The sequence below is a fragment of the Ambystoma mexicanum genome, chromosome 2q (assembly GCF_040938575.1).
Source record: "Ambystoma mexicanum isolate Mex_15411 chromosome 2q, UKY_AmexF1_1, whole genome shotgun sequence".
NCBI classification, from domain to species: Eukaryota; Metazoa; Chordata; class Amphibia; order Caudata; family Ambystomatidae; genus Ambystoma; species Ambystoma mexicanum.
The window spans coordinates 128,840,745-128,865,817 of NC_090924.1; the positions used below are offsets into that span (position 1 = coordinate 128,840,745).

Sequence of the window (25,073 nt, forward strand, 5' to 3'; positions counted from 1 at the left end):
TCAAAGTGGAAATATGTCCTTCCCTCTGTACGCTGCATAGGCCCTCAGCTGGCATACTTGTATATGTGCGCATGCTAGATAGGACGTATGTTTTAGGCTGGATTGTGTGAGCTTCAGGCGCAAGGCATTTGATTAGTCTTTAAGCAGGTCCATTTGCACTGCCCTTTGCACCTGTTCTCCCAGTCCCTACAAAGGTGAGCAAGCAGCTGTTTCTGTAGTGTAGTGGTTATCACGTTCGCCTCACACGCGAAAGGTCCCCGGTTCGAGACCGGGCAGAAACACTCTCTGCTGGCATTTTACACAAAATAGTTTTTTTCCCCTTTTGTCACACACAAATGTAAAGTATGAACTTATTTGCGTTCCCATGGAAATAGCATATGCTCTCAAGAGCTTGAGAAATACACTGGGAAGGCAAGCATCCTCACATGTATTCTGTATATGGGGCCAATAAAAAAATGCACGCGCTTGCATTTTGTGTATGTAATGTTGCAGAGCACAGAGAGGATTTATTTTCCCTACTGCTGGGTATTTGGGTCTCTGGGATCACAGTTGGGTCCGCTCCGTCCTCTGAAATGGTCCATATTAGTTACATAGGTTAGTGTACCAAAGAAATAATACATTTTCATATACAGCTTCTTCATTTCTGTGTTCTGAGGGATTACCAGTTGTAAGAAATGCACTTGCCGGTACAGTGATTCCCTGGCTTTCTCTGGCCCGAGAAAGCTTTTCCTCTGAAGTGGGAACAGAAGTTGGACTGCTTCTGCTGAACTTCCTGAAAGCAGAGCTGGCGGGAGGAGGGACTTTTTGAGTGCTGGGAAAATTTGAGCTGGAAATTTGCATCGGCTGGACAGAGATTGCTTGGAGCAGCCAAAATATAATAACGGCCATGGCGCTCAAGTAAAGCAGAAAGCTTTTAGTATACACCTTTTGCACTCTTGTCAACGAAGCTGGGCTCTGTGAATGCTCACCCTACGCAAGAAAAGAGAACAGACTTTGCTGGTGACCTAAATATATCTCGCCTGATCGAGCACGATCGAGCTCTGAGTGAGCAGCTGTGCAATGGTCATCTTTACCAAAGGGGAGATGCTGCTTTTTCCAGTGTCACGCCCATGCTCTCAGGGCTGGAGGGAGGAGGGCTGCTTTTTGTTTTTACAGGCAAAAGGAAAGGCCCAGCCCTCAGAGCTTCTGCCAATGCAGATCCCAGCAGGTGCAAAATAAAGGCTCTCCCCCACCTTGCCAGCTGCAGATTGATCAGAAGACTGCTAGTCTAGTGTGTTGGGCCACTTTCTCTCTTCTGTGTATAGTCCCCTCTTATTACATAAACAGCATAAGAGGAATAAAGGAAGGAAGGAAGGAAGGAAGGAACAGTGTATCGCAAGCACCTTCCACCCTGATGTCAATGGGCCACCAACCTTCGGGATGAGGAGGAGACCTGTGAAGACAGTCAGAGCGTGCCGACTGGGGCATTCATTTGGCTCATACACCAACAAGGCTTTCAGCGGCAGGAACAAACTTTAGGAATAGGCATTCTTGGCCTCGAATCCTAAGGGGGGTGCAAACGCTGAGGACAATTCCGTCAAATGCTCAAAGGACCGTGGCTCGTTGGTCTAGGGGTATGATTCTCGCTTTGGTTGCGAGAGGTCCCGGGTTCAAATCCCGGACGAGCCCAATCAAGGTGGTTAACTTGAGCTCCTTTTTTTTGTTTTTTCAATGTTATTTTCATTGGACAGACTCTCTGGTTTTCTCGGTAAGCAGTAGTCGATGAACAATTCACTTCCTGAACCTCTTTGCGTGCCATGTCCTTGCGACAAGCACTTTGTGTTCTCTGTTAGCTCTCAGTAACATTCCTTGATTTGCTTGTGAGTTTTGGCCGTCCGATCTCAAAGTGGAAATATGTCCTTCCCTCTGTACGCTGCATAGGCCCTCAGCTGGCATACTTGTATATGTGCGCATGCTTGATAGGACGTATGTTTTAGGCTGGATTGTGTGAGCTTCAGGCGCAAGGCATTTGATTAGTCTTTAAGCAGGTCCACTTGCACTGCCCTTTGCACCTGTTCTCCCAGTCCCTACAAAGGTGAGCAAGCAGCTGTTTCTGTAGTGTAGTGGTTATCACGTTCGCCTCACACGCGAAAGGTCCCCGGTTCGAGACCGGGCAGAAACACTCTCTGCTGGCATTTTACACAAAATAGTTTTTTTCCCCTTTTGTCACACACAAATGTAAAGTATGAACTTATTTGCGTTCCCATGGAAATAGCATATGCTCTCAAGAGCTTGAGAAATACACTGGGAAGGCAAGCATCCTCACATGTATTCTGTATATGGGGCCAATAAAAAAATGCACGCGCTTGCATTTTGTGTATGTAATGTTGCAGAGCACAGAGAGGATTTATTTTCCCTACTGCTGGGTATTTGGGTCTCTGGGATCACAGTTGGGTCCGCTCCGTCCTCTGAAATGGTCCATATTAGTTACATAAGTTAGTGTACCAAAGAAATAATACATTTTCATATACAGCTTCTTCATTTCTGTGTTCTGAGGGATTACCAGTTGTAAGAAATGCACTTGCCGGTACAGTGATTCCCTGGCTTTCTCTGGCCCGAGAAAGCTTTTCCTCTGAAGTGGGAACAGAAGTTGGACTGCTTCTGCTGAACTTCCTGAAAGCAGAGCTGGCGGGAGGAGGGACTTTTTGAGTGCTGGGAAAATTTGAGCTGGAAATTTGCATCGGCTGGACAGAGATTGCTTGAAGCAGCCAAAATATAATAACGGCCATGGCGCTCAAGTAAAGCAGAAAGCTTTTAGTATACACCTTTTGCACTCTTGTCAACGAAGCTGGGCTCTGTGAATGCTCACCCTACGCAAGAAAAGAGAACAGACTTTGCTGGTGACCTAAATATATCTCGCCTGATCGAGCACGATCGAGCTCTGAGTGAGCAGCTGTGCAATGGTCATCTTTACCAAAGGGGAGATGCTGCTTTTTCCAGTGTCACGCCCATGCTCTCAGGGCTGGAGGGAGGAGGGCTGCTTTTTGTTTTTACAGGCAAAAGGAAAGGCCCAGCCCTCAGAGCTTCTGCCAATGCAGATCCCAGCAGGTGCAAAATAAAGGCTCTCCCCCACCTTGCCAGCTGCAGATTGATCAGAAGACTGCTAGTCTAGTGTGTTGGGCCACTTTCTCTCTTCTGTGTATCGTCCCCTCTTATTACATAAACAGCATAAGAGGAATAAAGGAAGGAAGGAAGGAAGGAAGGAACAGTGTATCGCAAGCACCTTCCACCCTGATGTCAATGGGCCACCAACCTTCGGGATGAGGAGGAGACCTGTGAAGACAGTCAGAGCGTGCCGACTGGGGCATTCATTTGGCTCATACACCGACAAGGCTTTCAGCGGCAGGAACAAACTTCAGGAATAGGCATTCTTGGCCTCGAATCCTAAGGGGGGTGCAAACACTGAGGACAATTCCGTCAAATGCTCAAAGGACCGTGGCTCGTTGGTCTAGGGGTATGATTCTCGCTTTGGGTGCGAGAAGTCCCGGGTTCAAATCCCGGACGAGCCCAATCAAGGTGGTTAACTTGAGCTCCTTTTTTTTGTTTTTTCAATGTTATTTTCATTGGACAGACTCTCTGGTTTTCTCGGTAAGCAGTAGTCGATGAACAATTCACTTCCTGAACCTCTTTGCGTGCCATGTCCTTGCGACAAGCACTTTGTGTTCTCTGTTAGCTCTCAGTAACATTCCTTGATTTGCTTGTGAGTTTTGGCCGTCCGATCTCAAAGTGGAAATATGTCCTTCCCTCTGTACGCTGCATAGGCCCTCAGCTGGCATACTTGTATATGTGCGCATGCTTGATAGGACGTATGTTTTAGGCTGGATTGTGTGAGCTTCAGGCGCAAGGCATTTGATTAGTCTTTAAGCAGGTCCACTTGCACTGCCCTTTGCACCTGTTCTCCCAGTCCCTACAAAGGTGAGCAAGCAGCTGTTTCTGTAGTGTAGTGGTTATCACGTTCGCCTCACACGCGAAAGGTCCCCGGTTCGAGACCGGGCAGAAACACTCTCTGCTGGCATTTTACACAAAATAGTTTTTTTCCCCTTTTGTCACACACAAATGTAAAGTATGAACTTATTTGCGTTCCCATGGAAATAGCATATGCTCTCAAGAGCTTGAGAAATACACTGGGAAGGCAAGCATCCTCACATGTATTCTGTATATGGGGCCAATAAAAAAATGCACGCGCTTGCATTTTGTGTATGTAATGTTGCAGAGCACAGAGAGGATTTATTTTCCCTACTGCTGGGTATTTGGGTCTCTGGGATCACAGTTGGGTCCGCTCCGTCCTCTGAAATGGTCCATATTAGTTACATAAGTTAGTGTACCAAAGAAATAATACATTTTCATATACAGCTTCTTCATTTCTGTGTTCTGAGGGATTACCAGTTGTAAGAAATGCACTTGCCGGTACAGTGATTCCCTGGCTTTCTCTGGCCCGAGAAAGCTTTTCCTCTGAAGTGGGAACAGAAGTTGGACTGCTTCTGCTGAACTTCCTGAAAGCAGAGCTGGCGGGAGGAGGGACTTTTTGAGTGCTGGGAAAATTTGAGCTGGAAATTTGCATCGGCTGGACAGAGATTGCTTGAAGCAGCCAAAATATAATAACGGCCATGGCGCTCAAGTAAAGCAGAAAGCTTTTAGTATACACCTTTTGCACTCTTGTCAACGAAGCTGGGCTCTGTGAATGCTCACCCTACGCAAGAAAAGAGAACAGACTTTGCTGGTGACCTAAATATATCTCGCCTGATCGAGCACGATCGAGCTCTGAGTGAGCAGCTGTGCAATGGTCATCTTTACCAAAGGGGAGATGCTGCTTTTTCCAGTGTCACGCCCATGCTCTCAGGGCTGGAGGGAGGAGGGCTGCTTTTTGTTTTTACAGGCAAAAGGAAAGGCCCAGCCCTCAGAGCTTCTGCCAATGCAGATCCCAGCAGGTGCAAAATAAAGGCTCTCCCCCACCTTGCCAGCTGCAGATTGATCAGAAGACTGCTAGTCTAGTGTGTTGGGCCACTTTCTCTCTTCTGTGTATCGTCCCCTCTTATTACATAAACAGCATAAGAGGAATAAAGGAAGGAAGGAAGGAAGGAAGGAACAGTGTATCGCAAGCACCTTCCACCCTGATGTCAATGGGCCACCAACCTTCGGGATGAGGAGGAGACCTGTGAAGACAGTCAGAGCGTGCCGACTGGGGCATTCATTTGGCTCATACACCGACAAGGCTTTCAGCGGCAGGAACAAACTTCAGGAATAGGCATTCTTGGCCTCGAATCCTAAGGGGGGTGCAAACGCTGAGGACAATTCCGTCAAATGCTCAAAGGACCGTGGCTCGTTGGTCTAGGGGTATGATTCTCGCTTTGGGTGCGAGAAGTCCCGGGTTCAAATCCCGGACGAGCCCAATCAAGGTGGTTAACTTGAGCTCCTTTTTTTTGTTTTTTCAATGTTATTTTCATTGGACAGACTCTCTGGTTTTCTCGGTAAGCAGTAGTCGATGAACAATTCACTTCCTGAACCTCTTTGCGTGCCATGTCCTTGCGACAAGCACTTTGTGTTCTCTGTTAGCTCTCAGTAACATTCCTTGATTTGCTTGTGAGTTTTGGCCGTCCGATCTCAAAGTGGAAATATGTCCTTCCCTCTGTACGCTGCATAGGCCCTCAGCTGGCATACTTGTATATGTGCGCATGCTTGATAGGACGTATGTTTTAGGCTGGATTGTGTGAGCTTCAGGCGCAAGGCATTTGATTAGTCTTTAAGCAGGTCCACTTGCACTGCCCTTTGCACCTGTTCTCCCAGTCCCTACAAAGGTGAGCAAGCAGCTGTTTCTGTAGTGTAGTGGTTATAAAGGTCCCCGGTTCGAGACCGGGCAGAAACACTCTCTGCTGGCATTTTACACAAAATAGTTTTTTTCCCCTTTTGTCACACACAAATGTAAAGTATGAACTTATTTGCGTTCCCATGGAAATAGCATATGCTCTCAAGAGCTTGAGAAATACACTGGGAAGGCAAGCATCCTCACATGTATTCTGTATATGGGGCCAATAAAAAAATGCACGCGCTTGCATTTTGTGTATGTAATGTTGCAGAGCACAGAGAGGATTTATTTTCCCTACTGCTGGGTATTTGGGTCTCTGGGATCACAGTTGGGTCCGCTCCGTCCTCTGAAATGGTCCATATTAGTTACATAGGTTAGTGTACCAAAGAAATAATACATTTTCATATACAGCTTCTTCATTTCTGTGTTCTGAGGGATTACCAGTTGTAAGAAATGCACTTGCCGGTACAGTGATTCCCTGGCTTTCTCTGGCCCGAGAAAGCTTTTCCTCTGAAGTGGGAACAGAAGTTGGACTGCTTCTGCTGAACTTCCTGAAAGCAGAGCTGGCGGGAGGAGGGACTTTTTGAGTGCTGGGAAAATTTGAGCTGGAAATTTGCATCGGCTGGACAGAGATTGCTTGGAGCAGCCAAAATATAATAACGGCCATGGCGCTCAAGTAAAGCAGAAAGCTTTTAGTATACACCTTTTGCACTCTTGTCAACGAAGCTGGGCTCTGTGAATGCTCACCCTACGCAAGAAAAGAGAACAGACTTTGCTGGTGACCTAAATATATCTCGCCTGATCGAGCACGATCGAGCTCTGAGTGAGCAGCTGTGCAATGGTCATCTTTACCAAAGGGGAGATGCTGCTTTTTCCAGTGTCACGCCCATGCTCTCAGGGCTGGAGGGAGGAGGGCTGCTTTTTGTTTTTACAGGCAAAAGGAAAGGCCCAGCCCTCAGAGCTTCTGCCAATGCAGATCCCAGCAGGTGCAAAATAAAGGCTCTCCCCCACCTTGCCAGCTGCAGATTGATCAGAAGACTGCTAGTCTAGTGTGTTGGGCCACTTTCTCTCTTCTGTGTATCGTCCCCTCTTATTACATAAACAGCATAAGAGGAATAAAGGAAGGAAGGAAGGAAGGAAGGAACAGTGTATCGCAAGCACCTTCCACCCTGATGTCAATGGGCCACCAACCTTCGGGATGAGGAGGAGACCTGTGAAGACAGTCAGAGCGTGCCGACTGGGGCATTCATTTGGCTCATACACCGACAAGGCTTTCAGCGGCAGGAACAAACTTCAGGAATAGGCATTCTTGGCCTCGAATCCTAAGGGGGGTGCAAACGCTGAGGACAATTCCGTCAAATGCTCAAAGGACCGTGGCTCGTTGGTCTAGGGGTATGATTCTCGCTTTGGGTGCGAGAAGTCCCGGGTTCAAATCCCGGACGAGCCCAATCAAGGTGGTTAACTTGAGCTCCTTTTTTTTGTTTTTTCAATGTTATTTTCATTGGACAGACTCTCTGGTTTTCTCGGTAAGCAGTAGTCGATGAACAATTCACTTCCTGAACCTCTTTGCGTGCCATGTCCTTGCGACAAGCACTTTGTGTTCTCTGTTAGCTCTCAGTAACATTCCTTGATTTGCTTGTGAGTTTTGGCCGTCCGATCTCAAAGTGGAAATATGTCCTTCCCTCTGTACGCTGCATAGGCCCTCAGCTGGCATACTTGTATATGTGCGCATGCTTGATAGGACGTATGTTTTAGGCTGGATTGTGTGAGCTTCAGGCGCAAGGCATTTGATTAGTCTTTAAGCAGGTCCACTTGCACTGCCCTTTGCACCTGTTCTCCCAGTCCCTACAAAGGTGAGCAAGCAGCTGTTTCTGTAGTGTAGTGGTTATAAAGGTCCCCGGTTCGAGACCGGGCAGAAACACTCTCTGCTGGCATTTTACACAAAATAGTTTTTTTCCCCTTTTGTCACACACAAATGTAAAGTATGAACTTATTTGCGTTCCCATGGAAATAGCATATGCTCTCAAGAGCTTGAGAAATACACTGGGAAGGCAAGCATCCTCACATGTATTCTGTATATGGGGCCAATAAAAAAATGCACGCGCTTGCATTTTGTGTATGTAATGTTGCAGAGCACAGAGAGGATTTATTTTCCCTACTGCTGGGTATTTGGGTCTCTGGGATCACAGTTGGGTCCGCTCCGTCCTCTGAAATGGTCCATATTAGTTACATAGGTTAGTGTACCAAAGAAATAATACATTTTCATATACAGCTTCTTCATTTCTGTGTTCTGAGGGATTACCAGTTGTAAGAAATGCACTTGCCGGTACAGTGATTCCCTGGCTTTCTCTGGCCCGAGAAAGCTTTTCCTCTGAAGTGGGAACAGAAGTTGGACTGCTTCTGCTGAACTTCCTGAAAGCAGAGCTGGCGGGAGGAGGGACTTTTTGAGTGCTGGGAAAATTTGAGCTGGAAATTTGCATCGGCTGGACAGAGATTGCTTGGAGCAGCCAAAATATAATAACGGCCATGGCGCTCAAGTAAAGCAGAAAGCTTTTAGTATACCCCTTTTGCACTCTTGTCAACGAAGCTGGGCTCTGTGAATGCTCACCCTACGCAAGAAAAGAGAACAGACTTTGCTGGTGACCTAAATATATCTCGCCTGATCGAGCACGATCGAGCTCTGAGTGAGCAGCTGTGCAATGGTCATCTTTACCAAAGGGGAGATGCTGCTTTTTCCAGTGTCACGCCCATGCTCTCAGGGCTGGAGGGAGGAGGGCTGCTTTTTGTTTTTACAGGCAAAAGGAAAGGCCCAGCCCTCAGAGCTTCTGCCAATGCAGATCCCAGCAGGTGCAAAATAAAGGCTCTCCCCCACCTTGCCAGCTGCAGATTGATCAGAAGACTGCTAGTCTAGTGTGTTGGGCCACTTTCTCTCTTCTGTGTATCGTCCCCTCTTATTACATAAACAGCATAAGAGGAATAAAGGAAGGAAGGAAGGAAGGAAGGAACAGTGTATCGCAAGCACCTTCCACCCTGATGTCAATGGGCCACCAACCTTCGGGATGAGGAGGAGACCTGTGAAGACAGTCAGAGCGTGCCGACTGGGGCATTCATTTGGCTCATACACCGACAAGGCTTTCAGCGGCAGGAACAAACTTCAGGAATAGGCATTCTTGGCCTCGAATCCTAAGGGGGGTGCAAACGCTGAGGACAATTCCGTCAAATGCTCAAAGGACCGTGGCTCGTTGGTCTAGGGGTATGATTCTCGCTTTGGGTGCGAGAGGTCCCGGGTTCAAATCCCGGACGAGCCCAATCAAGGTGGTTAACTTGAGCTCCTTTTTTTTGTTTTTTCAATGTTATTTTCATTGGACAGACTCTCTGGTTTTCTCGGTAAGCAGTAGTCGATGAACAATTCACTTCCTGAACCTCTTTGCGTGCCATGTCCTTGCGACAAGCACTTTGTGTTCTCTGTTAGCTCTCAGTAACATTCCTTGATTTGCTTGTGAGTTTTGGCCGTCCGATCTCAAAGTGGAAATATGTCCTTCCCTCTGTACGCTGCATAGGCCCTCAGCTGGCATACTTGTATATGTGCGCATGCTTGATAGGACGTATGTTTTACGCTGGATTGTGTGAGCTTCAGGCGCAAGGCATTTGATTAGTCTTTAAGCAGGTCCACTTGCACTGCCCTTTGCACCTGTTCTCCCAGTCCCTACAAAGGTGAGCAAGCAGCTGTTTCTGTAGTGTAGTGGTTATCACGTTCGCCTCACACGCGAAAGGTCCCCGGTTCGAGACCGGGCAGAAACACTCTCTGCTGCCATTTTACACAAAATAGTTTTTTTCCCCTTTTGTCACACACAAATGTAAAGTATGAACTTATTTGCGTTCCCATGGAAATAGCATATGCTCTCAAGAGCTTGAGAAATACACTGGGAAGGCAAGCATCCTCACATGTATTCTGTATATGGGGCCAATAAAAAAATGCACGCGCTTGCATTTTGTGTATGTAATGTTGCAGAGCACAGAGAGGATTTATTTTCCCTACTGCTGGGTATTTGGGTCTCTGGGATCACAGTTGGGTCCGCTCCGTCCTCTGAAATGGTCCATATTAGTTACATAGGTTAGTGTACCAAAGAAATAATACATTTTCATATACAGCTTCTTCATTTCTGTGTTCTGAGGGATTACCAGTTGTAAGAAATGCACTTGCCGGTACAGTGATTCCCTGGCTTTCTCTGGCCCGAGAAAGCTTTTCCTCTGAAGTGGGAACAGAAGTTGGACTGCTTCTGCTGAACTTCCTGAAAGCAGAGCTGGCGGGAGGAGGGACTTTTTGAGTGCTGGGAAAATTTGAGCTGGAAATTTGCATCGGCTGGACAGAGATTGCTTGGAGCAGCCAAAATATAATAACGGCCATGGCGCTCAAGTAAAGCAGAAAGCTTTTAGTATACACCTTTTGCACTCTTGTCAACGAAGCTGGGCTCTGTGAATGCTCACCCTACGCAAGAAAAGAGAACAGACTTTGCTGGTGACCTAAATATATCTCGCCTGATCGAGCACGATCGAGCTCTAAGTGAGCAGCTGTGCAATGGTCATCTTTACCAAAGGGGAGATGCTGCTTTTTCCAGTGTCACGCCCATGCTCTCAGGGCTGGAGGGAGGAGGGCTGCTTTTTGTTTTTACAGGCAAAAGGAAAGGCCCAGCCCTCAGAGCTTCTGCCAATGCAGATCCCAGCAGGTGCAAAATAAAGGCTCTCCCCCACCTTGCCAGCTGCAGATTGATCAGAAGACTGCTAGTCTAGTGTGTTGGGCCACTTTCTCTCTTCTGTGTATCGTCCCCTCTTATTACATAAACAGCATAAGAGGAATAAAGGAAGGAAGGAAGGAAGGAAGGAACAGTGTATCGCAAGCACCTTCCACCCTGATGTCAATGGGCCACCAACCTTCGGGATGAGGAGGAGACCTGTGAAGACAGTCAGAGCGTGCCGACTGGGGCATTCATTTGGCTCATACACCGACAAGGCTTTCAGCGGCAGGAACAAACTTCAGGAATAGGCATTCTTGGCCTCGAATCCTAAGGGGGGTGCAAACGCTGAGGACAATTCCGTCAAATGCTCAAAGGACCGTGGCTCGTTGGTCTAGGGGTATGATTCTCGCTTTGGGTGCGAGAGGTCCCGGGTTCAAATCCCGGACGAGCCCAATCAAGGTGGTTAACTTGAGCTCCTTTTTTTTGTTTTTTCAATGTTATTTTCATTGGACAGACTCTCTGGTTTTCTCGGTAAGCAGTAGTCGATGAACAATTCACTTCCTGAACCTCTTTGCGTGCCATGTCCTTGCGACAAGCACTTTGTGTTCTCTGTTAGCTCTCAGTAACATTCCTTGATTTGCTTGTGAGTTTTGGCCGTCCGATCTCAAAGTGGAAATATGTCCTTCCCTCTGTACGCTGCATAGGCCCTCAGCTGGCATACTTGTATATGTGCGCATGCTTGATAGGACGTATGTTTTAGGCTGGATTGTGTGAGCTTCAGGCGCAAGGCATTTGATTAGTCTTTAAGCAGGTCCACTTGCACTGCCCTTTGCACCTGTTCTCCCAGTCCCTACAAAGGTGAGCAAGCAGCTGTTTCTGTAGTGTAGTGGTTATCACGTTCGCCTCACACGCGAAAGGTCCCCGGTTCGAGACCGGGCAGAAACACTCTCTGCTGGCATTTTACACAAAATAGTTTTTTTCCCCTTTTGTCACACACAAATGTAAAGTATGAACTTATTTGCGTTCCCATGGAAATAGCATATGCTCTCAAGAGCTTGAGAAATACACTGGGAAGGCAAGCATCCTCACATGTATTCTGTATATGGGGCCAATAAAAAAATGCACGCGCTTGCATTTTGTGTATGTAATGTTGCAGAGCACAGAGAGGATTTATTTTCCCTACTGCTGGGTATTTGGGTCTCTGGGATCACAGTTGGGTCCGCTCCGTCCTCTGAAATGGTCCATATTAGTTACATAGGTTAGTGTACCAAAGAAATAATACATTTTCATATACAGCTTCTTCATTTCTGTGTTCTGAGGGATTACCAGTTGTAAGAAATGCACTTGCCGGTACAGTGATTCCCTGGCTTTCTCTGGCCCGAGAAAGCTTTTCCTCTGAAGTGGGAACAGAAGTTGGACTGCTTCTGCTGAACTTCCTGAAAGCAGAGCTGGCGGGAGGAGGGACTTTTTGAGTGCTGGGAAAATTTGAGCTGGAAATTTGCATCGGCTGGACAGAGATTGCTTGAAGCAGCCAAAATATAATAACGGCCATGGCGCGCAAGTAAAGCAGAAAGCTTTTAGTATACACCTTTTGCACTCTTGTCAACGAAGCTGGGCTCTGTGAATGCTCACCCTACGCAAGAAAAGAGAACAGACTTTGCTGGTGACCTAAATATATCTCGCCTGATCGAGCACGATCGAGCTCTGAGTGAGCAGCTGTGCAATGGTCATCTTTACCAAAGGGGAGATGCTGCTTTTTCCAGTGTCACGCCCATGCTCTCAGGGCTGGAGGGAGGAGGGCTGCTTTTTGTTTTTACAGGCAAAAGGAAAGGCCCAGCCCTCAGAGCTTCTGCCAATGCAGATCCCAGCAGGTGCAAAATAAAGGCTCTCCCCCACCTTGCCAGCTGCAGATTGATCAGAAGACTGCTAGTCTAGTGTGTTGGGCCACTTTCTCTCTTCTGTGTATCGTCCCCTCTTATTACATAAACAGCATAAGAGGAATAAAGGAAGGAAGGAAGGAAGGAAGGAACAGTGTATCGCAAGCACCTTCCACCCTGATGTCAATGGGCCACCAACCTTCGGGATGAGGAGGAGACCTGTGAAGACAGTCAGAGCGTGCCGACTGGGGCATTCATTTGGCTCATACACCGACAAGGCTTTCAGCGGCAGGAACAAACTTCAGGAATAGGCATTCTTGGCCTCGAATCCTAAGGGGGGGTGCAAACGCTGAGGACAATTCCGTCAAATGCTCAAAGGACCGTGGCTCGTTGGTCTAGGGGTATGATTCTCGCTTTGGGTGCGAGAAGTCCCGGGTTCAAATCCCGGACGAGCCCAATCAAGGTGGTTAACTTGAGCTCCTTTTTTTTGTTTTTTCAATGTTATTTTCATTGGACAGACTCTCTGGTTTTCTCGGTAAGCAGTAGTCGATGAACAATTCACTTCCTGAACCTCTTTGCGTGCCATGTCCTTGCGACAAGCACTTTGTGTTCTCTGTTAGCTCTCAGTAACATTCCTTGATTTGCTTGTGAGTTTTGGCCGTCCGATCTCAAAGTGGAAATATGTCCTTCCCTCTGTACGCTGCATAGGCCCTCAGCTGGCATACTTGTATATGTGCGCATGCTTGATAGGACGTATGTTTTAGGCTGGATTGTGTGAGCTTCAGGCGCAAGGCATTTGATTAGTCTTTAAGCAGGTCCACTTGCACTGCCCTTTGCACCTGTTCTCCCAGTCCCTACAAAGGTGAGCAAGCAGCTGTTTCTGTAGTGTAGTGGTTATAAAGGTCCCCGGTTCGAGACCGGGCAGAAACACTCTCTGCTGGCATTTTACACAAAATAGTTTTTTTCCCCTTTTGTCACACACAAATGTAAAGTATGAACTTATTTGCGTTCCCATGGAAATAGCATATGCTCTCAAGAGCTTGAGAAATACACTGGGAAGGCAAGCATCCTCACATGTATTCTGTATATGGGGCCAATAAAAAAATGCACGCGCTTGCATTTTGTGTATGTAATGTTGCAGAGCACAGAGAGGATTTATTTTCCCTACTGCTGGGTATTTGGGTCTCTGGGATCACAGTTGGGTCCGCTCCGTCCTCTGAAATGGTCCATATTAGTTACATAGGTTAGTGTACCAAAGAAATAATACATTTTCATATACAGCTTCTTCATTTCTGTGTTCTGAGGGATTACCAGTTGTAAGAAATGCACTTGCCGGTACAGTGATTCCCTGGCTTTCTCTGGCCCGAGAAAGCTTTTCCTCTGAAGTGGGAACAGAAGTTGGACTGCTTCTGCTGAACTTCCTGAAAGCAGAGCTGGCGGGAGGAGGGACTTTTTGAGTGCTGGGAAAATTTGAGCTGGAAATTTGCATCGGCTGGACAGAGATTGCTTGGAGCAGCCAAAATATAATAACGGCCATGGCGCTCAAGTAAAGCAGAAAGCTTTTAGTATACACCTTTTGCACTCTTGTCAACGAAGCTGGGCTCTGTGAATGCTCACCCTACGCAAGAAAAGAGAACAGACTTTGCTGGTGACCTAAATATATCTCGCCTGATCGAGCACGATCGAGCTCTGAGTGAGCAGCTGTGCAATGGTCATCTTTACCAAAGGGGAGATGCTGCTTTTTCCAGTGTCACGCCCATGCTCTCAGGGCTGGAGGGAGGAGTGCTGCTTTTTGTTTTTACAGGCAAAAGGAAAGGCCCAGCCCTCAGAGCTTCTGCCAATGCAGATCCCAGCAGGTGCAAAATAAAGGCTCTCCCCCACCTTGCCAGCTGCAGATTGATCAGAAGACTGCTAGTCTAGTGTGTTGGGCCACTTTCTCTCTTCTGTGTATCGTCCCCTCTTATTACATAAACAGCATAAGAGGAATAAAGGAAGGAAGGAAGGAAGGAAGGAACAGTGTATCGCAAGCACCTTCCACCCTGATGTCAATGGGCCACCAACCTTCGGGATGAGGAGGAGACCTGTGAAGACAGTCAGAGCGTGCCGACTGGGGCATTCATTTGGCTCATACACCGACAAGGCTTTCAGCGGCAGGAACAAACTTCAGGAATAGGCATTCTTGGCCTCGAATCCTAAGGGGGGTGCAAACGCTGAGGACAATTCCGTCAAATGCTCAAAGGACCGTGGCTCGTTGGTCTAGGGGTATGATTCTCGCTTTGGGTGCGAGAAGTCCGGGGTTCAAATCCCGGACGAGCCCAATCAAGGTGGTTAACTTGAGCTCCTTTTTTTTGTTTTTTCAATGTTATTTTCATTGGACAGACTCTCTGGTTTTCTCGGTAAGCAGTAGTCGATGAACAATTCACTTCCTGAACCTCTTTGCGTGCCATGTCCTTGCGACAAGCACTTTGTGTTCTCTGTTAGCTCTCAGTAACATTCCTTGATTTGCTTGTGAGTTTTGGCCGTCCGATCTCAAAGTGGAAATATGTCCTTCCCTCTGTACGCTGCATAGGCCCTCAGCTGGCATACTTGTATATGTGCGCATGCTTGATAGGACGTATGTTTTAGGCTGGATTGTGTGAGCTTCAGGCGCAAGGCATTTGATTAGTCTTTAAGCAGGTCCACTTGCACTGCCCTTTGCACCTGTTCTCCCAGTCCCTACAAAGGTGAGCAAGCAGCTGTTTCTGTAGTGTAGTGGTTATAAAGGTCCCCGGTTCGAGACCGGGCAGAAACACTCTCTGCTGGCATTTTACACAAAATAGTTTTTTTCCCCTTTTGTCACACACAAATGTAAAGTATGAACTTATTTGCGTTCCCATGGAAATAGCATATGCTCTCAAGAGCTTGAGAAATACACTGGGAAGGCAAGCATCCTCACATGTATTCTGTATATGGGGCCAATAAAAAAATGCACGCGCTTGCATTTTGTGTATGTAATGTTGCAGAGCACAGAGAGGATTTATTTTCCCTACTGCTGGGTATTTGGGTCTCTGGGATCACAGTTGGGTCCGCTCCGTCCTCTGAAATGGTCCATATTAGTTACATAGGTTAGTGTACCAAAGAAATAATACATTTTCATATACAGCTTCTTCATTTCTGTGTTCTGAGGGATTACCAGTTGTAAGAAATGCACTTGCCGGTACAGTGATTCCCTGGCTTTCTCTGGCCCGAGAAAGCTTTTCCTCTGAAGTGGGAACAGAAGTTGGACTGCTTCTGCTGAACTTCCTGAAAGCAGAGCTGGCGGGAGGAGGGACTTTTTGAGTGCTGGGAAAATTTGAGCTGGAAATTTGCATCGGCTGGACAGAGATTGCTTGGAGCAGCCAAAATATAATAACGGCCATGGCGCTCAAGTAAAGCAGAAAGCTTTTAGTATACACCTTTTGCACTCTTGTCAACGAAGCTGGGCTCTGTGAATGCTCACCCTACGCAAGAAAAGAGAACAGACTTTGCTGGTGACCTAAATATATCTCGCCTGATCGAGCACGATCGAGCTCTGAGTGAGCAGCTGTGCAATGGTCATCTTTACCAAAGGGGAGATGCTGCTTTTTCCAGTGTCACGCCCATGCTCTCAGGGCTGGAGGGAGGAGGGCTGCTTTTTGTTTTTACAGGCAAAAGGAAAGGCCCAGCCCTCAGAGCTTCTGCCTATGCAGATCCCAGCAGGTGCAAAATAAAGGCTCTCCCCCACCTTGCCAGCTGCAGATTGATCAGAAGACTGCTAGTCTAGTGTGTTGGGCCACTTTCTCTCTTCTGTGTATCGTCCCCTCTTATTACATAAACAGCATAAGAGGAATAAAGGAAGGAAGGAAGGAAGGAAGGAACAGTGTATCGCAAGCACCTTCCACCCTGATGTCAATGGGCCACCAACCTTCGGGATGAGGAGGAGACCTGTGAAGACAGTCAGAGCGTGCCGACTGGGGCATTCATTTGGCTCATACACCGACAAGGCTTTCAGCGGCAGGAACAAACTTCAGGAATAGGCATTCTTGGCCTCGAATCCTAAGGGGGGTGCAAACGCTGAGGACAATTCCGTCAAATGCTCAAAGGACCGTGGCTCGTTGGTCTAGGGGTATGATTCTCGCTTTGGGTGCGAGAGGTCCCGGGTTCAAATCCCGGACGAGCCCAATCAAGGTGGTTAACTTGAGCTCCTTTTTTTTGTTTTTTCAATGTTATTTTCATTGGACAGACTCTCTGGTTTTCTCGGTAAGCAGTAGTCGATGAACAATTCACTTCCTGAACCTCTTTGCGTGCCATGTCCTTGCGACAAGCACTTTGTGTTCTCTGTTAGCTCTCAGTAACATTCCTTGATTTGCTTGTGAGTTTTGGCCGTCCGATCTCAAAGTGGAAATATGTCCTTCCCTCTGTACGCTGCATAGGCCCTCAGCTGGCATACTTGTATATGTGCGCATGCTTGATAGGACGTATGTTTTAGGCTGGATTGTGTGAGCTTCAGGCGCAAGGCATTTGATTAGTCTTTAAGCAGGTCCACTTGCACTGCCCTTTGAACCTGTTCTGCCAGTCCCTACAAAGGTGAGCAAGCAGATGTTTCTGTAGTGTAGTGGTTATCACGTTCGCCTCACACGCGAAAGGTCCCCGGTTCGAGACCGGGCAGAAACACTCTCTGCTGGCATTTTACACAAAATAGTTTTTTTCCCCTTTTGTCACACACAAATGTAAAGTATGAACTTATTTGCGTTCCCATGGAAATAGCATATGCTCTCAAGAGCTTGAGAAATACACTGGGAAGGCAAGCATCCTCACATGTATTCTGTATATGGGGCCAATAAAAAAATGCACGCGCTTGCATTTTGTGTATGTAATGTTGCAGAGCACAGAGAGGATTTATTTTCCCTACTGCTGGGTATTTGGGTCTCTGGGATCACAGTTGGGTCCGCTCCGTCCTCTGAAATGGTCCATATTAGTTACATAGGTTAGTGTACCAAAGAAATAATACATTTTCATATACAGCTTCTTCATTTCTGTGTTCTGAGGGATTACCAGTTGTAAGAAATGCACTTGCCGGTACAGTGATTCCCTGGCTTTCTCTGGCCCGAGAAAGCTTTTCCTCTGAAGTGGGAACAGAAGTTGGACTGCTTCTGCTGAACTTCCTGAAAGCAGAGCTGGCGGGAGGAGGGACTTTTTGAGTGCTGGGAAAATTTGAGCTGGAAATTTGCATCGGCTGGACAGAGATTGCTTGGAGCAGCCAAAATATAATAACGGCCATGGCGCTCAAGTAAAGCAGAAAGCTTTTAGTATACCCCTTTTGCACTCTTGTCAACGAAGCTGGGCTCTGTGAATGCTCACCCTACGCAAGAAAAGAGAACAGACTTTGCTGGTGACCTAAATATATCTCGCCTGATCGAGCACGATCGAGCTCTGAGTGAGCAGCTGTGCAATGGTCATCTTTACCAAAGGGGAGATGCTGCTTTTTCCAGTGTCACGCCCATGCTCTCAGGGCTGGAGGGAGGAGGGCTGCTTTTTGTTTTTACAGGCAAAAGGAAAGGCCCAGCCCTCAGAGCTTCTGCCAATGCAGATCCCAGCAGGTGCAAAATAAAGGCTCTCCCCCACCTTGCCAGCTGCAGATTGATCAGAAGACTGCTAGTCTAGTGTGTTGGGCCACTTTCTCTCTTCTGTGTATCGTCCCCTCTTATTACATAAACAGCATAAGAGGAATAAAGGAAGGAAGGAAGGAAGGAACAGTGTATCGCAAGCACCTTCCACCCTGATGTCAATGGGCCACCAACCTTCGGGATGAGGAGGAGACCTGTGAAGACAGTCAGAGCGTGCCGACTGGGGCATTCATTTGGCTCATACACCGACAAGGCTTTCAGCGGCAGGAACAAACTTCAGGAATAGGCATTCTTGGCCTCGAATCCTAAGGGGGGTGCAAACGCTGAGGACAATTCCGTCAAATGCTCAAAGGACCGTGGCTCGTTGGTCTAGGGGTATGATTCTCGCTTTGGGTGCGAGAGGTCCCGGGTTCAAATCCCGGACGAGCCCAATCAAGGTGGTTAACTTGAGCTCCTTTTTTTTGTTTTTTCAATGTTATTTTCATTGGACAGACTCTCTGGTTTTCTCGGTAAGCAGTAGTCGATGAACAATTCACTTCCTGAACCTCTTTGCGTGCCATGTCCTTGCGACAAGCACTTTGTGTTCTCTGTTAGCTCTCAGTAACATTCCTTGATTTGCTTGTGAGTTTTGGCCGTCCGATCTCAAAGTGGAAATATGTCCTTCCCTCTGTACGCTGCATAGGCCCTCAGCTGGCATACTTGTATATGTGCGCATGCTTGATAGGACGTATGTTTTAGGCTGGATTGTGTGAGCTTCAGGCGCAAGGCATTTGATTAGTCTTTAAGCAGGTCCACTTGCACTGCCCTTTGCACCTGTTCTCCCAGTCCCTACAAAGGTGAGCAAGCAGCTGTTTCTGTAGTGTAGTGGTTATCACGTTCGCCTCACACGCGAAAGGTCCCCGGTTCGAGACCGGGCAGAAACACTCTCTGCTGGCATTTTACACAAAATAGTTTTTTTCCCCTTTTGTCACACACAAATGTAAAGTATGAACTTATTTGCGTTCCCATGGAAATAGCATATGCTCTCAAGAGCTTGAGAAATACACTGGGAAGGCAAGCATCCTCACATGTATTCTGTATATGGGGCCAATAAAAAAATGCACGCGCTTGCATTTTGTGTATGTAATGTTGCAGAGCACAGAGAGGATTTATTTTCCCTACTGCTGGGTATTTGGGTCTCTGGGATCACAGTTGGGTCCGCTCCGTCCTCTGAAATGGTCCATATTAGTTACATAGGTTAGTGTACCAAAGAAATAATACATTTTCATATACAGCTTCTTCATTTCTGTGTTCTGAGGGATTACCAGTTGTAAGAAATGCACTTGCCGGTACAGTGATTCCCTGGCTTTCTCTGGCCCGAGAAAGCTTTTCCTCTGAAGTGGGAACAGAAGTTGGACTGCTTCTGCTGAACTTCCTGAAAGCAGAGCTGGCGGGAGGAGGGACTTTTTGAGTGCTGGGAAAATTTGAGCTGGAAATTTGCATCGGCTGGACAGAGATTGCTTGAAGCAGCCAAAATATAATAACGGCCATGGCGCGCAAGTAAAGCAGAAAGCTTTTAGTATACACCTTTTGCACTCTTGTCAACGAAGCTGGGCTCTGTGAATGCTCACCCTACGCAAGAAAAGAGAACAGACTTTGCTGGTGACCTAAATATATCTCGCCTGATCGAGCACGATCGAGCTCTGAGTGAGCAGCTGTGCAATGGTCATCTTTACCAAAGGGGAGATGCTGCTTTTTCCAGTGTCACGCCCATGCTCTCAGGGCTGGAGGGAGGAGGGCTGCTTTTTGTTTTTACAGGCAAAAGGAAAGGCCCAGCCCTCAGAGCTTCTGCCAATGCAGATCCCAGCAGGTGCAAAATAAAGGCTCTCCCCCACCTTGCCAGCTGCAGATTGATCAGAAGACTGCTAGTCTAGTGTGTTGGGCCACTTTCTCTCTTCTGTGTATCGTCCCCTCTTATTACATAAACAGCATAAGAGGAATAAAGGAAGGAAGGAAGGAAGGAAGGAACAGTGTATCGCAAGCACCTTCCACCCTGATGTCAATGGGCCACCAACCTTCGGGATGAGGAGGAGACCTGTGAAGACAGTCAGAGCGTGCCGACTGGGGCATTCATTTGGCTCATACACCGACAAGGCTTTCAGCGGCAGGAACAAACTTCAGGAATAGGCATTCTTGGCCTCGAATCCTAAGGGGGGGTGCAAACGCTGAGGACAATTCCGTCAAATGCTCAAAGGACCGTGGCTCGTTGGTCTAGGGGTATGATTCTCGCTTTGGGTGCGAGAAGTCCCGGGTTCAAATCCCGGACGAGCCCAATCAAGGTGGTTAACTTGAGCTCCTTTTTTTTGTTTTTTCAATGTTATTTTCATTGGACAGACTCTCTGGTTTTCTCGGTAAGCAGTAGTCGATGAACAATTCACTTCCTGAACCTCTTTGCGTGCCATGTCCTTGCGACAAGCACTTTGTGTTCTCTGTTAGCTCTCAGTAACATTCCTTGATTTGCTTGTGAGTTTTGGCCGTCCGATCTCAAAGTGGAAATATGTCCTTCCCTCTGTACGCTGCATAGGCCCTCAGCTGGCATACTTGTATATGTGCGCATGCTTGATAGGACGTATGTTTTAGGCTGGATTGTGTGAGCTTCAGGCGCAAGGCATTTGATTAGTCTTTAAGCAGGTCCACTTGCACTGCCCTTTGCACCTGTTCTCCCAGTCCCTACAAAGGTGAGCAAGCAGCTGTTTCTGTAGTGTAGTGGTTATAAAGGTCCCCGGTTCGAGACCGGGCAGAAACACTCTCTGCTGGCATTTTACACAAAATAGTTTTTTTCCCCTTTTGTCACACACAAATGTAAAGTATGAACTTATTTGCGTTCCCATGGAAATAGCATATGCTCTCAAGAGCTTGAGAAATACACTGGGAAGGCAAGCATCCTCACATGTATTCTGTATATGGGGCCAATAAAAAAATGCACGCGCTTGCATTTTGTGTATGTAATGTTGCAGAGCACAGAGAGGATTTATTTTCCCTACTGCTGGGTATTTGGGTCTCTGGGATCACAGTTGGGTCCGCTCCGTCCTCTGAAATGGTCCATATTAGTTACATAGGTTAGTGTACCAAAGAAATAATACATTTTCATATACAGCTTCTTCATTTCTGTGTTCTGAGGGATTACCAGTTGTAAGAAATGCACTTGCCGGTACAGTGATTCCCTGGCTTTCTCTGGCCCGAGAAAGCTTTTCCTCTGAAGTGGGAACAGAAGTTGGACTGCTTCTGCTGAACTTCCTGAAAGCAGAGCTGGCGGGAGGAGGGACTTTTTGAGTGCTGGGAAAATTTGAGCTGGAAATTTGCATCGGCTGGACAGAGATTGCTTGGAGCAGCCAAAATATAATAACGGCCATGGCGCTCAAGTAAAGCAGAAAGCTTTTAGTATACACCTTTTGCACTCTTGTCAACGAAGCTGGGCTCTGTGAATGCTCACCCTACGCAAGAAAAGAGAACAGACTTTGCTGGTGACCTAAATATATCTCGCCTGATCGAGCACGATCGAGCTCTGAGTGAGCAGCTGTGCAATGGTCATCTTTACCAAAGGGGAGATGCTGCTTTTTCCAGTGTCACGCCCATGCTCTCAGGGCTGGAGGGAGGAGTGCTGCTTTTTGTTTTTACAGGCAAAAGGAAAGGCCCAGCCCTCAGAGCTTCTGCCAATGCAGATCCCAGCAGGTGCAAAATAAAGGCTCTCCCCCACCTTGCCAGCTGCAGATTGATCAGAAGACTGCTAGTCTAGTGTGTTGGGCCACTTTCTCTCTTCTGTGTATCGTCCCCTCTTATTACATAAACAGCATAAGAGGAATAAAGGAAGGAAGGAAGGAAGGAAGGAACAGTGTATCGCAAGCACCTTCCACCCTGATGTCAATGGGCCACCAACCTTCGGGATGAGGAGGAGACCTGTGAAGACAGTCAGAGCGTGCCGACTGGGGCATTCATTTGGCTCATACACCGACAAGGCTTTCAGCGGCAGGAACAAACTTCAGGAATAGGCATTCTTGGCCTCGAATCCTAAGGGGGGTGCAAACGCTGAGGACAATTCCGTCAAATGCTCAAAGGACCGTGGCTCGTTGGTCTAGGGGTATGATTCTCGCTTTGGGTGCGAGAAGTCCGGGGTTCAAATCCCGGACGAGCCCAATCAAGGTGGTTAACTTGAGCTCCTTTTTTTTGTTTTTTCAATGTTATTTTCATTGGACAGACTCTCTGGTTTTCTCGGTAAGCAGTAGTCGATGAACAATTCACTTCCTGAACCTCTTTGCGTGCCATGTCCTTGCGACAAGCACTTTGTGTTCTCTGTTAGCTCTCAGTAACATTCCTTGATTTGCTTGTGAGTTTTGGCCGTCCGATCTCAAAGTGGAAATATGTCCTTCCCTCTGTACGCTGCATAGGCCCTCAGCTGGCATACTTGTATATGTGCGCATGCTTGATAGGACGTATGTTTTAGGCTGGATTGTGTGAGCTTCAGGCGCAAGGCATTTGATTAGTCTTTAAGCAGGTCCACTTGCACTGCCCTTTGCACCTGTTCTCCCAGTCCCTACAAAGGTGAGCAAGCAGCTGTTTCTGTAGTGTAGTGGTTATAAAGGTCCCCGGTTCGAGACCGGGCAGAAACACTCTCTGCTGGCATTTTACACAAAATAGTTTTTTTCCCCTTTTGTCACACACAAATGTAAAGTATGAACTTATTTGCGTTCCCATGGAAATAGCATATGCTCTCAAGAGCTTGAGAAATACACTGGGAAGGCAAGCATCCTCACATGTATTCTGTATATGGGGCCAATAAAAAAATGCACGCGCTTGCATTTTGTGTATGTAATGTTGCAGAGCACAGAGAGGATTTATTTTCCCTACTGCTGGGTATTTGGGTCTCTGGGATCACAGTTGGGTCCGCTCCGTCCTCTGAAATGGTCCATATTAGTTACATAGGTTAGTGTACCAAAGAAATAATACATTTTCATATACAGCTTCTTCATTTCTGTGTTCTGAGGGATTACCAGTTGTAAGAAATGCACTTGCCGGTACAGTGATTCCCTGGCTTTCTCTGGCCCGAGAAAGCTTTTCCTCTGAAGTGGGAACAGAAGTTGGACTGCTTCTGCTGAACTTCCTGAAAGCAGAGCTGGCGGGAGGAGGGACTTTTTGAGTGCTGGGAAAATTTGAGCTGGAAATTTGCATCGGCTGGACAGAGATTGCTTGGAGCAGCCAAAATATAATAACGGCCATGGCGCTCAAGTAAAGCAGAAAGCTTTTAGTATACACCTTTTGCACTCTTGTCAACGAAGCTGGGCTCTGTGAATGCTCACCCTACGCAAGAAAAGAGAACAGACTTTGCTGGTGACCTAAATATATCTCGCCTGATCGAGCACGATCGAGCTCTGAGTGAGCAGCTGTGCAATGGTCATCTTTACCAAAGGGGAGATGCTGCTTTTTCCAGTGTCACGCCCATGCTCTCAGGGCTGGAGGGAGGAGGGCTGCTTTTTGTTTTTACAGGCAAAAGGAAAGGCCCAGCCCTCAGAGCTTCTGCCTATGCAGATCCCAGCAGGTGCAAAATAAAGGCTCTCCCCCACCTTGCCAGCTGCAGATTGATCAGAAGACTGCTAGTCTAGTGTGTTGGGCCACTTTCTCTCTTCTGTGTATCGTCCCCTCTTATTACATAAACAGCATAAGAGGAATAAAGGAAGGAAGGAAGGAAGGAAGGAACAGTGTATCGCAAGCACCTTCCACCCTGATGTCAATGGGCCACCAACCTTCGGGATGAGGAGGAGACCTGTGAAGACAGTCAGAGCGTGCCGACTGGGGCATTCATTTGGCTCATACACCGACAAGGCTTTCAGCGGCAGGAACAAACTTCAGGAATAGGCATTCTTGGCCTCGAATCCTAAGGGGGGTGCAAACGCTGAGGACAATTCCGTCAAATGCTCAAAGGACCGTGGCTCGTTGGTCTAGGGGTATGATTCTCGCTTTGGGTGCGAGAGGTCCCGGGTTCAAATCCCGGACGAGCCCAATCAAGGTGGTTAACTTGAGCTCCTTTTTTTTGTTTTTTCAATGTTATTTTCATTGGACAGACTCTCTGGTTTTCTCGGTAAGCAGTAGTCGATGAACAATTCACTTCCTGAACCTCTTTGCGTGCCATGTCCTTGCGACAAGCACTTTGTGTTCTCTGTTAGCTCTCAGTAACATTCCTTGATTTGCTTGTGAGTTTTGGCCGTCCGATCTCAAAGTGGAAATATGTCCTTCCCTCTGTACGCTGCATAGGCCCTCAGCTGGCATACTTGTATATGTGCGCATGCTTGATAGGACGTATGTTTTAGGCTGGATTGTGTGAGCTTCAGGCGCAAGGCATTTGATTAGTCTTTAAGCAGGTCCACTTGCACTGCCCTTTGAACCTGTTCTGCCAGTCCCTACAAAGGTGAGCAAGCAGATGTTTCTGTAGTGTAGTGGTTATCACGTTCGCCTCACACGCGAAAGGTCCCCGGTTCGAGACCGGGCAGAAACACTCTCTGCTGGCATTTTACACAAAATAGTTTTTTTCCCCTTTTGTCACACACAAATGTAAAGTATGAACTTATTTGCGTTCCCATGGAAATAGCATATGCTCTCAAGAGCTTGAGAAATACACTGGGAAGGCAAGCATCCTCACATGTATTCTGTATATGGGGCCAATAAAAAAATGCACGCGCTTGCATTTTGTGTATGTAATGTTGCAGAGCACAGAGAGGATTTATTTTCCCTACTGCTGGGTATTTGGGTCTCTGGGATCACAGTTGGGTCCGCTCCGTCCTCTGAAATGGTCCATATTAGTTACATAGGTTAGTGTACCAAAGAAATAATACATTTTCATATACAGCTTCTTCATTTCTGTGTTCTGAGGGATTACCAGTTGTAAGAAATGCACTTGCCGGTACAGTGATTCCCTGGCTTTCTCTGGCCCGAGAAAGCTTTTCCTCTGAAGTGGGAACAGAAG

At 47.2% G+C, this 25,073-nt stretch overlaps 19 non-coding genes across 19 annotated transcripts; all 19 read left to right on the forward strand.

Moving 5' to 3' along the window:
- The first annotated feature begins 208 nt into the window (after positions 1-208).
- Positions 209-281, forward strand: TRNAV-CAC (transfer RNA valine (anticodon CAC)). The gene has a single exon. It is a non-coding gene; the product is annotated as a tRNA-Val (tRNA).
- A 1,315-nt stretch (positions 282-1,596) lies between these two features.
- TRNAP-UGG (transfer RNA proline (anticodon UGG)) lies at positions 1,597-1,668 on the forward strand. The gene has a single exon. It is a non-coding gene; the product is annotated as a tRNA-Pro (tRNA).
- Positions 1,669-2,088: 420 nt separating this feature from the next.
- On the forward strand, positions 2,089-2,161 carry TRNAV-CAC (transfer RNA valine (anticodon CAC)). The gene has a single exon. It is a non-coding gene; the product is annotated as a tRNA-Val (tRNA).
- A 1,315-nt stretch (positions 2,162-3,476) lies between these two features.
- On the forward strand, positions 3,477-3,548 carry TRNAP-UGG (transfer RNA proline (anticodon UGG)). The gene has a single exon. It is a non-coding gene; the product is annotated as a tRNA-Pro (tRNA).
- Positions 3,549-3,968: 420 nt separating this feature from the next.
- On the forward strand, positions 3,969-4,041 carry TRNAV-CAC (transfer RNA valine (anticodon CAC)). Its single transcript has one exon. It is a non-coding gene; the product is annotated as a tRNA-Val (tRNA).
- Positions 4,042-5,356: 1,315 nt separating this feature from the next.
- Positions 5,357-5,428, forward strand: TRNAP-UGG (transfer RNA proline (anticodon UGG)). Its single transcript has one exon. It is a non-coding gene; the product is annotated as a tRNA-Pro (tRNA).
- A 1,789-nt stretch (positions 5,429-7,217) lies between these two features.
- On the forward strand, positions 7,218-7,289 carry TRNAP-UGG (transfer RNA proline (anticodon UGG)). The gene has a single exon. It is a non-coding gene; the product is annotated as a tRNA-Pro (tRNA).
- A 1,789-nt stretch (positions 7,290-9,078) lies between these two features.
- TRNAP-UGG (transfer RNA proline (anticodon UGG)) lies at positions 9,079-9,150 on the forward strand. The gene has a single exon. It is a non-coding gene; the product is annotated as a tRNA-Pro (tRNA).
- Positions 9,151-9,570: 420 nt separating this feature from the next.
- Positions 9,571-9,643, forward strand: TRNAV-CAC (transfer RNA valine (anticodon CAC)). The gene has a single exon. It is a non-coding gene; the product is annotated as a tRNA-Val (tRNA).
- Positions 9,644-10,958: 1,315 nt separating this feature from the next.
- On the forward strand, positions 10,959-11,030 carry TRNAP-UGG (transfer RNA proline (anticodon UGG)). The gene has a single exon. It is a non-coding gene; the product is annotated as a tRNA-Pro (tRNA).
- A 420-nt stretch (positions 11,031-11,450) lies between these two features.
- Positions 11,451-11,523, forward strand: TRNAV-CAC (transfer RNA valine (anticodon CAC)). The gene has a single exon. It is a non-coding gene; the product is annotated as a tRNA-Val (tRNA).
- Positions 11,524-12,839: 1,316 nt separating this feature from the next.
- Positions 12,840-12,911, forward strand: TRNAP-UGG (transfer RNA proline (anticodon UGG)). The gene has a single exon. It is a non-coding gene; the product is annotated as a tRNA-Pro (tRNA).
- A 3,650-nt stretch (positions 12,912-16,561) lies between these two features.
- TRNAP-UGG (transfer RNA proline (anticodon UGG)) lies at positions 16,562-16,633 on the forward strand. The gene has a single exon. It is a non-coding gene; the product is annotated as a tRNA-Pro (tRNA).
- A 420-nt stretch (positions 16,634-17,053) lies between these two features.
- On the forward strand, positions 17,054-17,126 carry TRNAV-CAC (transfer RNA valine (anticodon CAC)). The gene has a single exon. It is a non-coding gene; the product is annotated as a tRNA-Val (tRNA).
- Positions 17,127-18,437: 1,311 nt separating this feature from the next.
- TRNAP-UGG (transfer RNA proline (anticodon UGG)) lies at positions 18,438-18,509 on the forward strand. The gene has a single exon. It is a non-coding gene; the product is annotated as a tRNA-Pro (tRNA).
- A 420-nt stretch (positions 18,510-18,929) lies between these two features.
- TRNAV-CAC (transfer RNA valine (anticodon CAC)) lies at positions 18,930-19,002 on the forward strand. The gene has a single exon. It is a non-coding gene; the product is annotated as a tRNA-Val (tRNA).
- A 1,316-nt stretch (positions 19,003-20,318) lies between these two features.
- Positions 20,319-20,390, forward strand: TRNAP-UGG (transfer RNA proline (anticodon UGG)). Its single transcript has one exon. It is a non-coding gene; the product is annotated as a tRNA-Pro (tRNA).
- A 3,650-nt stretch (positions 20,391-24,040) lies between these two features.
- Positions 24,041-24,112, forward strand: TRNAP-UGG (transfer RNA proline (anticodon UGG)). The gene has a single exon. It is a non-coding gene; the product is annotated as a tRNA-Pro (tRNA).
- A 420-nt stretch (positions 24,113-24,532) lies between these two features.
- On the forward strand, positions 24,533-24,605 carry TRNAV-CAC (transfer RNA valine (anticodon CAC)). The gene has a single exon. It is a non-coding gene; the product is annotated as a tRNA-Val (tRNA).
- Positions 24,606-25,073: the final 468 nt, after the last annotated feature.